The sequence below is a fragment of the Gossypium hirsutum genome, chromosome A06 (genome assembly GCF_007990345.1).
Source record: "Gossypium hirsutum isolate 1008001.06 chromosome A06, Gossypium_hirsutum_v2.1, whole genome shotgun sequence".
Classification (NCBI taxonomy): domain Eukaryota; kingdom Viridiplantae; phylum Streptophyta; class Magnoliopsida; order Malvales; family Malvaceae; genus Gossypium; species Gossypium hirsutum.
The window spans coordinates 24,397,490-24,413,448 of NC_053429.1; the positions used below are offsets into that span (position 1 = coordinate 24,397,490).

Consider the following 15,959-nt stretch of genomic DNA (forward strand, 5'->3'; position numbering starts at 1 on the left):
CAAGGATTTTATGTCGCTAAGAAAAATCCACAAAAAATGGGTTTCAATCTAAGCTTTACCATTTTACCATGGATTCCAAGAATGGTGAGAAATCTTCAATGCAAAATAAAAACAAGTTTTGTAAAAGTGGTGAAGCTGGAAAAGGGGTAGAGGTAAAGGAAGAAATTCACGTGGATGAGGCAGAAGTAACAACGATAGTGGATGAGGCAATTGTGGATCTAATTGTTGGATCTTGAGCCCTAAGTGTAGTATTTTTGTCTATGTACACTTGTAATTTTTTTTAACAAACTGGTTAATAAAATTATTCATGAATTACATTAATATCTTTTGTATATTATCCTCAATGGTTTTTGCATCCAAAGCAAAGTGGAATAAATTATTAGTTCATTGGTTTTCTAATGTTTAACTAATGCTAAGCAATATTGTGGTGCCCAAAACCCAACTGAGACGGTCCTACTCGAATCTAAAACATCACATTAGTCACTTACGTGACCACACCTGAAACCACCATTCACACTATAACATAATCAAACATAATTCTCAAGTAACAGTTAAGTATAACGTACAAACCCTAATATCATGCTTATCTAGCAAAAATCATCAAAATAATAATTAGGGATAAAATCATCATTTAACATAGAACATGCCAATCATTCATAATTCAAAAAATTAATCATACATTTAGCTTTTAGAGTATCATATAAAACAATATTTGAAAGAATCAACCAAATCTGATACGTAAAACTCATTTAAGTTTTAAAACAAATGTTTAAGGACTAAATTGTAAATTTGGAAAAAAACTCCAAAAAATATTTTTGCAAAACATAATGTAAATTTATGAAATTAAACATATACTAGTTACCCATGCAAAATTTTAAGGTATTTCATAGCACTTAAGGACTCCAATTACATTGCATAAAAACAAAGACTCAATTGCAAAGATAAAAAAAATGTCAAAAGCACTCAAAGAGTCTCATCGTGATGATACGATTTTTGGTGCCCCAACACTGATCCCTTCTCGCGACGTCTTTGCAATTTCTGCAGCAATAGCCTAGAAAACTTCATATGACACTTCGGTGGAAAACTAATCATATCATTTCGTGTATTTTGTCTAAACCCACAGTTCCAACATGTCATATAGCGTACATAGATCATCTCAATCGTGCTCAATTACAATAAGACATATATTATCAAAATATGGCACTATAACCAATTACCTATGCTAGCATGAATTTTCAAATTCACCATTCAAAATTCTCAGCATACCAATTTTGCATCTCATGCATTTCTAAGTGTATTATAGGTCCATTTCATACCATTTAGTCATTTTAAACTTACTTTAATGTCAAGCATGCTATTCCACCTGCATAACACATGTTAACTAAGAGACTTGCATGCAAATTATCACATAATTCAACAAAAATAATGCATGCTCAAATCAACCATTACAAACATCATTGCAAAAGAAAACCCAAAGTTCCAAAAAGCTTTTAAAAAATCCATAATGTCAATTTACAACCCAACAACATATCAAAGTCTAAACCCCTCTAGAATTGTCCTACATTGCCTTGCTTTTTGTAGTTGAAAACACATCACACAAACTTAAATGGGATACCTTGGAGTGGATCACTTGCTTGCTCACTTCCCTCTCCTCTTAAACAATTACTTCTCTGCAAAATAATCATTTAAGAGTGTAAGCTTAATCAAGCTCGGTGAGTGCTCAAAGATTGCTACAAAGAATCTACAATATCGAGGTTAATAGAAAACATTCTATAACATTTATTCATGGCATTGCATCAAGCATAACTCATAGGACTTCACGTTAATATATTGGCATATTGTGACTATGAAACATGTATAAAACATATGCATTGGATAAGCAGATCTCCTAACACTGCAAACTCAAAGAGTCTATATCAGTACCATATAATTGTAGCATGGGGCCAACACTCTCCAAAGACACTAACCAGTCCCATTGAATGGAACTAAGCTCAACATTCCCAATCTCTCCAAATCAGTCCCGGGGCCCTAACGCCCAAACACAAGCAAATAATGGTGAGTACTCGCAATCCTATGGCATGCCAATGATATCCAATGGTTCTAATAGATCACAATGCCAACATATCCACACATACACACAATTACTTATTGTTTTATGCACACTTTCACAATCACTTTTAATGCACTCACAAGTGCTATCTCAATTGCTAAAAGAGCCACATTCACTTGAAATCAATTGAGTGTGCATAAATCTAGCAGGTCACTTATCATTCACTGTCATATACACATAGCATGTATGATGACAACACATCACATACATCAATCACAACATTGAGCATTTATTACAAAATATCATAAGCTTGAGTAGGATCACTTACAATTGGAACTTAGGATAGGTTATTAGGCTAACTGAAGTTCCCTTTAAACTCTTTGATTTTGCATAAATGCAGCACACCAGATCACTCAGCTAGTCGATTCCACTCGCACACCAAATGCTCAAACAAGCTTTTCTTTCACTTTTACCTTGCTCGTAAAGGCTCTCAATGAATCCAAAACTTTGAATACATATTACACACTGTAACACCCCTTACCCAAGTCCGACACCGGGTCAGGATACGAGGCATTACCAAACTTAAATTCCAGCAAACACACACACAGCCGGTCATAAAACTTTGTCCAAAATGAATTCATTCATACATATTTGAATTGCCCCTTGTATGGGCCTACGGGCTCCAAAACATACATCGAGAGTAGTTCAGGACTAATTCGTGGACTTTAGAAAGACTTAGAAAAATTTTCAAGAAATAGGGTCACACGCCCGTATAGGTAGGCCGTGTGGCCATACACTTTTGTGTAGCTTAGGACACGCCCGTGTCCTCAGCTCGTGTAACTCTCTATTTATGATGTCATCAACACAAATAGGGTCACACGCCCATGTGCTTAGGTCGTGTGGCGAATTAAATTCCAAAATCAGGTGCAGACTTCACACGGCCTAGGCACACGCCCATGTCCTAAGGCCGTGCCCTTCACACGGCTGAGACATACGGTCGTGTCTCTACCCGTGTGTTTACTAGTAGCCATTCTATTTCACCTAATTAAGGTGCAGAGGACACACGGTCGAATCACACGCCCATGGTGCAGGTCGTGTGTCACACACGGCCTAGACACATGCCCATGTGCCTACCCATGTGGACAACTTTGAGGCTATTTTCCAAGCCATTTTTCACCCTTAAATGCTCATTCACTCATATATTTTTGATGGCATGCAACATAGTATATTTAGTCACTCAAATACTCATAAACATGATTAATCCATGACTTTGTAATGTCAACATATGGCCTAACCGAACCATCATGCTTTCATATGGCGTTCCACCAATTTCATATTTATTCATTATGATAACCTACTTTCAATTTACTCAATTATACCATAGATTTGGTCATACTTATTAGCCACAATTCATTCATTAAGCATATATGCCATTCATCTCACATACCATCTATAAACAACTATATCAAGTATATCACATTGCAAGCATGCATAATTAATTAGGGTTATAACCCAAATAATTAATATGAACCATATGACATGGCCATAAAAAAAATGAATAAAATATTACCATAAGCCGACACATTTGGTTAAACCAATATGACATATAACAAAAAGACCAAGTCCCTATACATGCCATACTCAAAATGTTGAGACTAACTATAGCCAAAATTTTCAATTGATAGTGTGATCGAGTCTTCGACGTCCTTCGATCCCTGAGCTAGCTTGGCGATGCTATAAGAAAATGGAAAAGAGAGGGGAGTAAGCATATAACTTAGTAAGTTCAAATGCAAATAAATAGCAACATAAACATTAATATATATATAGATAGATACCATTGACATAATATAGTTTACATATGTGCCATCATGAATTCAAAGGCATGACTTAAATTTATAAGCATAACTTACACATTTTCAACATGGAACGACGGAAATGTGCAAGTGTACACAATCACAACAAGCAATAAAGTGACAAGTAAATGTCGAGTTATCATACCCATAGGGACTGTGAAAAAGAATTATTTATGAATGCAATTTAAAACACTTTGGTGAAGAAAAATATTTTGTTTGAAGAGGGTGACTAAAAACTAAGATTTTAAACTAAGTAAACTAAAGAAATAAATCTCAAATGCATGATTTTAAAATACGATTTAATCAAGATGACATAATTGTGTTGGATTAATTACATTTCTTTAACTTAGAATTATTAAACTCATGTTTATGTGTTACGAATAAATTCACGGCAACTCGGTAATTTGCTATCTCATGAACATATTCACCTACACAAATCCATTCATCTTATACACAAATCCATTCATCTTTTAACATATCCCTATGTTAATTCAAACAATTAAATAGATTTTAATAAGCAAACATGTTATTGCACAAACATATCCATTAAATTGAACTAATCTCTTGCATATCCCTATGTCAATTCAAACGATTAATTAAATCTAATAAGCACATAAAAGACTATGTCAGGTAACAAGGTAGCCTTACCTTGAAACAGTTTAATCACAATAATCTTGCAAGTTATGCAAGGCAAGTGTATCGCAAGATACATTGCTAATTTAACCTTCAGCTACCTTAGAAGAATAAACATGCACTGATTAAGTATTGTGTCCATTAATTACAATTTCAATCCGTTTAAATAATTAATTCATTAGCTACCTCACAATTGTAATGAAAGAAAAACTTAGGCATGATTTTACTTAATCAAGCATTTTACCGAGGCCTATAACATCATGAACACAATTTTAATAATTTAAGCAGATGATATGCAATCAAACCAACACGAATTAAATTCAAGCTAAGCTGATTAAATTAACCATTCCAACAACATAAATATTCATAGATATGTCCATCATAACAACAACAAAAATTAAAGAAATAGGGAACAAGAATCAAATCTGGAGTTTTCCCGTGGCTTGACTAGGTTGCTCCATTCTTCCCTCCTTGTTGTCCTCGCCAACCAAGGCTTCTATGAACACTCAATTACTGCTAAAAAATGGATGAAGAAGAACCCTTTCACAAAAGGAGAAATCGGCACAAGAGTAAGGGACTTGGAATGGGAAAATGAGAGGAGAAAGTAAGAGAGGAGAGAAGAAATGTGAATAAATGAGGGATGAGTGAGGGATGCCTTGAATGATCAGCCAAGGGGGGTTTTATAGCTAAATGTGACCGGCCATCTATGTGGCAAAGTTGATGGCTTCAACTTTGCTAAATATGGCTTGGGGTAAATCTTCAAAGCCATCAATTGTGGAGGGGCTGAGTTGCAATTTGAACAAGTCTTCAAGGGCTTCTTTGCATCTTAAATAATCAAATAATGAGCTGAATTGGGTCAGCACTTGGACGGTTTTGGGCTGTCTTCTTCTTGGCCGGTTTGGTTCACTCAGTTCGGCTCAATCAGACCATTTTTACATAATTAATTAATAATAATTTTTTAACCCAAATTAAATTAGATATAAATTAAAATTAATTATATTATGATTTAATACATATAATTTTGGACTGTCTTAGGTTGGAAATTAATTTTCCTTGATACTTCAAATTGCTTCTCGGTTTTGTGCTTCTAGCAATGTTTGCAGAGCCATTTCTCGCCCTTCGTGCAAATCTGTCAAAAATAACCAAAATTCATCAAAAATAATTATAAAATTAACTAAAATTAAACATGTTCATATTTTAAGTGCACTTTAATTATTTTATAAAAATTAGTTATTTTTTAACAAGAATTTAACTGAATTCGCATGAATTTAAGTTAAAAAGGGTATGAAAAAGTGTGTAAATTTTTGTGTTTCCACACCCCCAAACTTAATTCATTGCTCATCCTGAGTAATGCACAAATTTTGAAAAGAATTTCTCAGAAACACCTTTGAAAATTTCCTTTAGAATTACATTTTTTTCAAAATTATGAATTTAATATACTTATGCTTAAAGAAAAGAAATTTGATAGTTATGCTACTTAAGTATACATATCGTTCAAATTAATATAAACAACTATTATGATAGCAAAAATTAGACTAAATGCTTCCTAATAAAGTCATGTTAAACCTTACCAATGTAATTTTCTTCCCTTATTCAAGATTAAGCTGCAATCATTAAGTTTAACTTATGTTTTCATATGTTGTACGTAGCAATTTCTCTCCACTAATGTAGGTAGCATTGGAACTTTTGAATCAATAGGTCTTTAACAAGGTTGTAATGTGGCTGGGCTTAGGGTAGGTAAAAGATAGATAAATTTAGTCTTTTAAACCCTAGACTCAGCTTGCATCAGACCTTCGAAATAATTACCTTTAATATATCAACTTTCTTTGCTTTCACATGCTCTTTTGTACATCTTATTTTAAGAACTCATGCTCTCTCTTTTTCTTTTCTCTTTTTTTTAAACTTCAAGCATTTTGCTGAATGCACTACAATTTTAGAGCATTCGATACTTCTTTCCAACTCCCCCGAACTTAATTTTAAAGAATACTTTGAATAGTACTGAGTCTAGTGTTTGAGACAATTTTAAGATAGTTAAGAGAGAAGTGATGGCTAAATTTGCAAGGGTTCAAATAAAATTAGGCCATATAGTCTTAAAGTTTGGTTTCAAAGGATAAAAATTTCATCATGGTTGGCTTGAAAGGCTCAAACGGTCCAACAAAAGTTTCCTAAATCATTTCCAATGTTCCATGCTTCCTAGGATTTCGCCTTAAGAAACTACTAAGTCAATTCTAAAGACTTAAACTTTCACGCATGCCTAACTTTCGTAAGGAAAAATTTATGGTAAGATTTGCATGCTTTATTAGAAATACATTCATATCATTATTAAGTTAACATAATAATTTATTGAAATAATAGAACTTTATTTATACTGAAGTTTAGCATACTTAACAAAATTTTAAATTATTGAACAAAATATATCCTAATCATAATTAAAAGAAAAATTTATTCTGAGTGGAAATAAATCAAATTCATTTTTTTGATCCCCCTACTTAAGATGAACAATGTCCTCATTGTTTAAAGTGAATAGATATTATCCATTAGGTAGGACTCTAGAAAAGAGGAGGTAAGTCACATTGACTGCTTAAGTACCAAGCTCTCTTTAGATCCAATCCTAGACATGTATATACCTATTGCACACTTTATACTTTATGACTTGTTCATTATTCATGATTTCCATCTCTTGCTTTATTATGTGAAAAATAAAACCTCCTAATTAAACTTAATCCTAAAATGACCTAAGAACAAAAATAAAATAAGGTCAAGATCCTCCCTTTTATTTATTTGTAGACCCTTCCAAATTTGACTCATCTTTTGTTCCATCATTATTGCCTTTGCATGAATCGCTTCACTCATTCTTCAATAATGGAATCCATGGTTCAAATATAAAATTTGGAAATTCAGGAACAAAAATAAATGGGCCACTGCAAATTTTCTTAAGAGCACTTCTCATCGAGTCATCCCTTATTTTTTAGTATCTCTAGTAAGCTTGTTGCTGCCATTGCATATGTTGCATTATGTCCATCAACTTTGACAGCTCACCTTGAAGATCTGGGCTAGGCGGTTGAGCTCTGAAAATTAAAGTTTCTTCATCAGGTTCAACTTCTGGTTCCAGTGGTTCCACCTTATCATGGACTTCAGCTGATTATATTGGCTTGATCTCTGTGGGATCCTCTTCCTCTTCTTCGGGATCCTCACTTTCTTCAGTTTGCTACTGTAGAAAAAAATCTCCAACTATTCTGTAGAGGTCCCAATCTGTGATTGTGCCCTGGCTATAGTCTGTGTTCTTTACGTTTGCAAGCATTTTAGCATTCAAGTACAAAATTGTTATCGTAAAAGGAAAGTAGGCTAGGTCAGAACGTCTAACGGCACAATTCCGCATTCCTCTCAGGATAATTTTTCCCATATCAATGGTCTTTCTAGTTAAAATTGAGTATAATAAGGCCATTCGCTCTAATGAAATTGCAGTCCCATGTGAGCTAGGCATAAGGTTGAAACGGAAGAATTAGAACCATACCTTTGCGAGTGGTGTCAAATATTCTCTTCGATAAATGTGGATCCCTTGCTTTGACACAATCCACTTAGAACCTAAAACTGTAAGTTCCTCGAGAATTTCTTGCAAATTTTTAGGCTTTATAGTGCTCATCAAGGAAGCATAATCATCGTTTTCCAAATCAGGCAATTCAAAGAACTCATTAATAGCGTTTGAAGTTACTGGTTCCTTGATTTCGCGAACTGGAACTTCTGTCAACTTGCTTGAGGTTAAATTCGCATAGAATTCGCGAACTAGTTCCTTATCCACACTAGGTCTCTTCTCAAAAAATAATTCTCAATTGAGGGTTTCAGCAACTTGACGAATACTTGCCATAAAGTCTTTGTAGTTGCTCTCTTTCAATGTAAAGCCTTTCTCTGGATGCATCTATTGATTTTTGAATATACTCTCGTGTCTTGCTTTGGCTTCTTCACAATGAAACTTGTTTTGTGTTTCATCAATTTGGGCGCATGCACGAGTTCTCTTGCGAGGCATGATTAACCTGAATAAGGGATGGGAAATTTTTTTTTCTAAAAAATTGAATTAAATAAAATTATTAAAGATTCAATAAATTGAAAAATTAAATAATTAAATAAAATTAAAATTTAGGACAAAAAATTTGTCTTACCACCCTTTCTATAAAAATTAAGAACTCCTAAAAATAATTAATGAACAAAAGAGGTCAATTTAGGGTAGGTTAGAGGGTTATTGGCTAAGGATATTGGTGCGGGGCTGGTGCGAGTAATAGGGCTGGTGTGCCACATTGATGTTGGGCTGCAAGCAGACTCGTCGAGCAGGAGCAAGGAGTGGCACAACTTGGCATGATGAGCTGTACGGGCAACAGGCCGCAAGGTAGGCGTGCGCGAACTGGAGCGAGGAGCAGGTGTGGCATCAAGGTGCGGGTCTGGCGAGTGCTGAAGTTGGACGTGCCCAGGTGCAGCGACAAGGAACGACTGCTGGGTGCGCACTGTGTGAGCTGCTGGCCGAATGGCTGTCGGGTGGTATAGTGGCTGAGGGGCCTTGCGGCACTAGGTGATTGGGTATTTGGTGGGAATGGAGTTTGAGTGGTGAATGAAGGAGAAGGTAGGTCGTATTTATAGTGAGAGTAGTAATAATTAGAGTCGAATTCTTAATATATAAAAAAAATCTAATTCTAATTTTACTCAAAGTTAACAACAATTAATAATCAAATATATGCATATTAAATTATTAATGCTATTAATTTATTTAAACAAAAATAAAATATGATTAATCTTAATTCTATGCTAAATTGATAAAAATTAATATATAAATTATAATAGATATAATTATATATTAATGATTATCATCTTATTATTATTATTTGAAAACACTTATCAAATAAAATATGATTAAATTAACACTAATCCTAACTCTATATAAAGTAGATAATAATTAATATATATTATAATGGATATAATTATATATTAATAATTATCATCTTTTTTACTAAACTAAAAACATTTATTCTAGAAGCCTTTTGAAAATATTTACAAAAAGAGGCATCTAATTTTCATTATTTTTAAAAAGAACAACCAAATTTTGAAAATAATTCAATTAAGTCCCTAGACTTAATGAAAATTTGAAATTGAGTTGCAAATTAAAACTTGGATCAAAATTGACCCTTTTATTTGAAAAACCAAAAATTTATTTTGCCATTTAGGGAATAATTTCTCAGACAATTATGTAAAAATCAATTCCCAGGAAAGATTGGAGGGGTCACAAGCCGTCCCGCTTAAGTTCCAATCTCTTAGAAAGAATTTATTTAGACATACTAATCCCGAAAATATACCCTAAATCATTTATTAAAAAGGAAAAAAAGAAAATTTAAACATCTGATAAAATGAACGAAATTTGATTCCGTTCAATCTTATCCCCCAGTAATGTTTCAGACGTTGTACATTAACTTGAAAATTACCTCACTTACCTTAGAGTTCAACAATTCCGTACGGATAGACACGATGAATCGTAAATGGACCGGACCAATGTGATTTTAGTTTACCTAGAAAAAACCTTAATCTAGAATTAAATAACAAAACTTGCTGACTTGCTTCAAATTCTCGAACTTGAATGTGCTTGTCATGCCATTTCTTAAATCTTTCCTTAAGTAATTTGGCATTTCCGTACGAGAACATTCAAAATTCCTCTAGCTCATTAAACTGGAGCATCCGTTTCTCTTTAGCAAGGTTAAGATACAAGTTGAGTTGTTGAAGGGCCCAGTAAGCTTTGTGGTCTAACTCCAAGGGCAAATGACAAGTTTTTCTAAAGACCAACCTGTAGGGTGACATCCCTAAAGGTGTCTTGTATGTTGTTCCGTAAGCCCATAAAACATCATCCAGTATTTTAGACCAATCTCGTCGATTCGGGCAAACTACCTTCTCAAGTATGCTTTTGATCTCCTTGTTTGCTAGTTCAGCTTGCCCATTCGTCTGCGGATGGTAAGCTGTAGCGACCTTGTGCTTCACTCCATGTTTATCTAATAACCATTTCAACCACTTGTTCACAACATGGGACCCTTCATCGATGATAATAGCTCTTGGGGTTCCAAATCTTGTGCACACGTGTTTCTGCAAAAACTTCACCACAACCCTAGCATTATTTGTCGGATAAGCTTCAGCCTTGACCCACTTAGACACATATTCTACTGCTACCTATATATACTTGTGACCAAAGGACTGTGGGAAAGGACCAAGAAAATCAATACCCCAAACATCAATTAATTCTACCTCAATGATATTTGTTCGAGGCTTCTCATTTCTGTTGGTGACATTTTCGACCCTTTGACATCAATCAAAACTCTTTACATAAGTATATGCATCCTTGAATAGTGTTGGCCAAAAGAATCTGACTTGTAATACTTTGGCAGCAATACGAGTACCTCCGAAGTATCCCCCATTTGGAGCTGAGTGACAATGTTATAGAATATTTTGTACTTCATCTTTTGCCATGCATCTCTTGATCATTTGATATGCGCACTTTTTAAACAAATATGGCTCTTCCCAGAAATAGTACTTCACGTCGTGAAGAAACTTTTTCCTTTGATGATATGTCTTATCAATCGGCATCAAACCACAAGCTAAATAGTTAGCAATATCAGCAAACCAAAGGGTATTATGGACATGATTTACCTTAAGTATGTGTTCATCTAGAAACGTCTCTCGAATTGGTAGAAGAAGAGAGTTCCCTTCTTGCGGCTCCAATCTAGACAAGTGGTCTACTACTTGGTTTTCCACTCCCTTTCGATCTTGAATTTCTAGATCGAACTCTTGAAGTAGAAGTACCCACTAGATCAGTCTCGACTTAGTGTCTTTCTTGGCAAGTAAATACTTAATTGCCGAGTGGTCCATATAGACAGTCACCTTGGTACCTACAAGGTAAGATCGAAGGTTGTCAAAAGTAAACACAATAGCAAGTAACTCTCTCTCTGTTACCGTATAATTCAGTTGAGCTCTTATCAGAGTCCGACTTGCATAGTAGATGGCATGAAAAACTTTGTTCCTTCGTTAACCCATGACAACTCCTATCGCGAAGTCACTTGCGTTACACATCAATTCAAATGGAAAATCCCAGTCTAATGTGATGATTATGGGTGCCGGAACTAATCGACTCTTCAAATTGTTGAAAGCTCTTAAGCACTCTTCATCAAATTTGAATGTCATGTCCTTCTCTAATAATTTTTGTAAAGGTTTAGCAATTTTAGAGAAGTCCTTGATGAATCTTCGATAGAAACCGATGTGGCCCAAAAAGCTCCTAACACCATTTACAGATGTTGGAGGTGGGAGTTTCTTAATAATATCTACCTTTGCTTTATAAACCTCTACTCCATGTCATGTTATCCGATGCCCTAGAACAATCCCTTCTCGTACCATGAAATGACACTTTTCCCAGTTGAGTACTAGGTTTGTTTCTTCGTATCGCCTTACTACCTTTGTTAGATTGGCTAAGCAATCATCATAAGTATCTCCAAATACTGAAAAATCATCCATAAAAGCTTTCAAATAATTCTCAACCATGTCAGTAAAAATAGACATCATACATCTTTGAAATGTAGTAGGTGCATTACATAAACCAAATGGCATGCGTCTAAACGAGAATGTACCGTATGAGCAGGTGAATGTTGTCTTGTGTTGATATTTTGGTGCTACTGTAATCTAATTATACCCCGAGTATCCATCAAGAAAATAGTAATAGCCTCGCCCTACGAGCCTATCTAGCATCTGGTCCAAAAACAGCAAAGGAAAGTGATCTTTCCTAGTCGCCCTGGTCAGCTTTCGGTAATCTATGAAAATTCTCCATCCCGTAATCATTCTAGTCAGTATCAACTCATTATTCTCATTTTCAACGACCGTGATACCTCCATTCTTTGGCATGCATTGGACCGGACTTACCCATGAACTGTCTGAGATGGGGTAGATTATACCCGCATCTAACCACTTGATGATTTCTTTATTTACTACGTCCTTCATGATGAGGTTCAATCTTCATTGTCCATCAATCGTCCCTCTTTCGCTATCTTCCAGGATAATTTTGTGCATGTATACAGATGGACTTATTTTACGAATATCAACTATGGTCCATCCGATAGCCTTCTTGAATTGTTTCAACACCAGTATGAGTTTCTCTTCTTGCTCACTAGTTAATTCTATTGAAACAATCACAGGCAAAGTAGAAGCGTTACCTAAATAAGCATATTTTAGATGTAAGGGCAGTACATTTAGTTCTAATTTAGGTGGCTCCTCGATTGACGCTTTTGGTTGTGCATAATCCCTTTTCTCCAATTCCAAAGATTCAAAATGGGATTGTGAATTGAATACCTTTTGATTAGCTTCTAACAACGCTAAGTATTCATCCTCCTCTTCATCATTCAGAGGATCTGATGTCAATATTTGTTCCAATGGATCCTCAACATAGTTGAGCTCCTTCTCCACTATTAAATTCTCTAAATCAGATACTGCAGAACAATCATCCATTGTGTCAGGAAATCACATAGACTTAAAAACGTTAAATGTTACCTGATCATCCTGAACACTCATAGTAAGCTCGCCCTTCTGCAAGTCAATAAAGGTCCTTCCAATTGCTGAGAACGGTCTTCCTAAGATAATTGGCACTTCTTTGTCTGCTTCAAAGTCTAAAATAACAAAATCAGCAGGAAAGATAAACTTATCTACACGTACCAATACATCCTCGATTTTTCCTTCTAAATGTGCTAAGGATCGATCTGCTAATTGAAGTGTAACCGTAGTAGGTCTAACGTCACCTATCCCTAACTTCCTAAATATTGACATAGGCATCAGGTTAATACTTGCACCTAAGTCACATAATGCCTTCCTACAATATGTTGCTCCAATGTTGCAAGGTATGGTAAAACATCTAGGATCCTTCAACTTTGGGGTTAGTTTTTCTTGAATATATGCACTGCATTCCTTCGTTAGAGCTATTGTCTCAATTTCTCTGAGTCTTTGTTTTTTGGACAGGATATCCTTCATGAATTTGATGTAGTTCGGCATTTGCTCAAGTGCTTCAACCAACGGTATGTTGATATGAAGTTGCATGAGTACGTCTAGGAATTACTTGAATTGAATTTCCTGTTCTTGCTCCTGAAGTCTTTGAGGGTAGGATGGTGGTGGTTTCTTTACTGAAACTAGTTGATTCATTTTCTGTGGCAAATCTGCATCTAACGGAGTTGTTAGTTGATCAGAATTAGCTGGTTTTGAAATTACCTTGTTAGGTTTTGTAGATTATGGTTCTTGTGAGACTGGAATTTCAACACTCGGTTGAACTTCCTCTGAATCTTGAGCATCGGTCTACTCCTTTTTAGCTTCAATGATGTTGGGCTCTATCGTCTATCCACTCTTCAATGTCAACGCTTTGCAATGCTCCTTCCCTAGATTCCTCGGATTCTCTGTACCACTAGGTAAAGCACCTTGTGGTTGGTTCCTGAGTTCAGTTGGAAGCTGGCCCATTTGGTTTTCCAAGTTCTTCAATGTAGCTGCTTGGCTTTGGATTAAGGCATCATTCTTGGCCATGTATTCCTTCAATAAATTTTCTAAGCCATTGGATTGTTCAGATTGGGTTGGTTTCTGAACTTGTCAGGGAAAACTAGGTGGCTGGGTCGATCTAGGTTGGGCATAACTGTTACTGGTTCCAGCCCCTTGGTTACTCTAGGGAAAGTTTGGGTGGTTTCGCCATGATGGGTTATAGAAATTGGATTACAGTCCTTGCCTTCCTCAATTTTGGTTTTGGTTACGTATGTAGTACATGGATTCTGGGTTTGGTGGACATTCTTCAAATAAATGTCCTTCCCCACAATAGAAATAGGCTAGATTTTCAAATTGGGTTGGTGGCTGTGCTACAAAACTGTTAGACCCATTAGTAGTAAGATTTTTTAACATTGAGGATATTGATGATACCTAAGATGTGAGTGAAGTAAGATCGTCTACTTCATGTATTCCAACAACTCGTATTCCTAACGCTACTCGATTAGTTTTCCATTGGTAATTGTTGCTGTCAATCCTCTCAATGATTTCATAGGCTTCATTATAAGACTTAGAAAGGAGAGCATTGTTAGCAGAAGCATCCACTACCATCCTCTTGTAAGCATTTAGACCATTATAAAATGTCTCAAGTTGGATGCAATGTGGGATTTCGTGATGAGGGCACTTTCATAATAATTCTTTGTACCTTTCCCATGCCTCATACAAGAACTCATCATCCATTTTTTGGGAAGTAGTGATCTCGTTCCTCAACTTAGCATTCTTGCTAGGAAGGAAATACTTCATGAGGAATCTTTCTACTAACTCTTGCCATGTGGAAATTGAGTTTGGTGGCAATGAGTTCAACCAGGCTCAAGCTCTTTCCCTTAGCGAGTATTGGAACAGCTTCAATTGTAATGCATCTTTGGGTACTCTGGCTAACTTGAAAGAATCGCTCACCTCCATAAATAGTCTTAAGTGTAGGTGAGGATCTTCGGTAGACATTCCACTGAATTGGCCTATTGTTTGAAGCATCTAGATCATGACTGGCTTTAGCTCGAACTGTTGTGCCTCAATTTCGAGTCTCCTAATACCCAAATTAAGATCATTAAATACTGGCACGGTATACTATCTTAAAGCTCTATCCCTATCATCAGCAATAAGGATATGATTTTGAGCAGGGTTTGCTCCAATTCCTTGATTTGGATTTTCAAAGTTCATCACTTCGGTCCTTCTTTGATTTGCTTGTCTTCTTCGCTCTCGAAAAGTTTGTTATATCTCAAGGTCTACAGGGAGTAGGTCAATAATCCAGTCAATACTCATAAACACCTAAAATAATCACAGAAAAATTAATTAAGATAAAAATTAAATAGAAAAATAAACCAAAATGTAAACTAACAAATTCACAAATAATGACTTTTTAAAATAGTCCCCGACAATGGTGCCAAAAACTTGGAACGACGGAAATGTGAAAGTGTACACAATCGTAACAAGTAATAAAATGACAAGTAAATGTCGAGTTATCGTACCCACAGGGACTGTGAAAAGAATTATTTATGAATGCAATTTAAAACACTTTGGTGAAGAAAAATATTTTGTTTGAAGAGGGTGACTAAAAACTAAGATTTTAAACTAAGTTAAGAAATAAATCTCAAATGCATGATTTCAAAATACGATTTAATCAAGATGACATAATTGTGTTTGATTAGTTACATTTCTTTAACTTAGAATTGTTAAACTCATGTTTATGTTGTTACGAATAAATTTACGGCAACTCGGTAATTTGCTAACTTATAAACATATTCACCTACGCAAATCCATTCATCTCTTAACATATCCCTATGTAATTCAAACAATTAAATAGATTTTAATAAGCAAACATGTTATTGCACATACATACTCAT

At 35.2% G+C, this 15,959-nt stretch overlaps 1 non-coding gene across 1 annotated transcript; it reads left to right on the forward strand.

Moving 5' to 3' along the window:
* Positions 1-14,725: 14,725 nt before the first annotated feature.
* LOC121231467 (small nucleolar RNA R71) lies at positions 14,726-14,832 on the forward strand. The gene has a single exon (XR_005929526.1). It is a non-coding gene; the product is annotated as a small nucleolar RNA R71 (small nucleolar RNA).
* The last annotated feature ends 1,127 nt before the right edge of the window (positions 14,833-15,959 follow it).